This window comes from Myotis lucifugus, unplaced genomic scaffold (assembly GCF_000147115.1).
Source record: "Myotis lucifugus unplaced genomic scaffold, Myoluc2.0 scaffold_283, whole genome shotgun sequence".
NCBI lineage: Eukaryota > Metazoa > Chordata > Mammalia > Chiroptera > Vespertilionidae > Myotis > Myotis lucifugus.
Window position 1 is genome coordinate 1,207,431 of NW_005871331.1, and position 856 is coordinate 1,208,286.

The 856-nt window shown below is 49.2% G+C and overlaps 1 protein-coding gene across 1 annotated transcript in view; it reads left to right on the forward strand.

Moving 5' to 3' along the window:
- Positions 1-856, forward strand: part of SCN10A (sodium voltage-gated channel alpha subunit 10) — an 81,451-nt gene that overhangs the window by 65,473 nt on the left and 15,122 nt on the right. The window lies entirely within an intron of this gene.

The following is an 856-nucleotide window of genomic DNA, read 5'->3' on the forward strand; positions in this document are numbered from 1 at the left end:
GGGTGAAGTGGGGGGGGGGGGGGTCCCTTTATTCCCGTTATTTATCCTGGTGGGATATGCCACCCGTTCCAAGAATAGGCATCTTTTGAGGCTCTAGCACCCAAATATAAATCCCTCCCCTTCTGAAGTTCCGGCGTACATCCCCACCTCACTGCCAGGACGAGCTAAGCCTGAGTTCGGCCGGCCAGTCACGGTACAGGAGGATCTCCGAGGATTGGTGCACAGTCTCTAGCAAGATCCTGCATATGGCATCTCCCCGGCACCTTCAGGGTTCCTGGAAGGTGTGACCATTTTTCCATGTCAGTTTGTGTCCTTTGCAATCCTTGGAGAAACTAACAGACCAACAGGGACTCCGCCGTTATGTTTCAGCTGTCTATCAAAGCTGGCTTTCATGGACCCATGCTAGTCACTCTGGCTAAAGAACAGACCTGTAGGGCCTTGGAGTTCTCTTAATCTGACTGTCATTTCACAAAGGGTGTAAGTGCAACCTAGGCTAACATGGCACTGACCCAAAGTAAAAAAAAAACAAACACAAAAAACAAACAATCAGGGTCAAGCCCTGGCGGGTGTAGATCAGTGGTTGGAGCATCAACCTGGTCACCAAAGGGTGTGGGTTCAATTCCTGGTCAAGGGGTCAAGGGCATGTACCTGGGTTGTAGGTTCAATCCCTGTCTCTGTTGGGGCATGTGTGATAGGCAATCAATCGATATGTCTCACCTCTCTCTCTCTTTCTCTCTTCCTCTATTTCTCTCTTCCTCCCCACTCCCTTCATCCCTTTCACTCTCTCTAAAAATCAATGGAAAAATATCCTCGGTGAGATTACACAACAACAAAGAAATTAGGGGTGGAGAGGGAA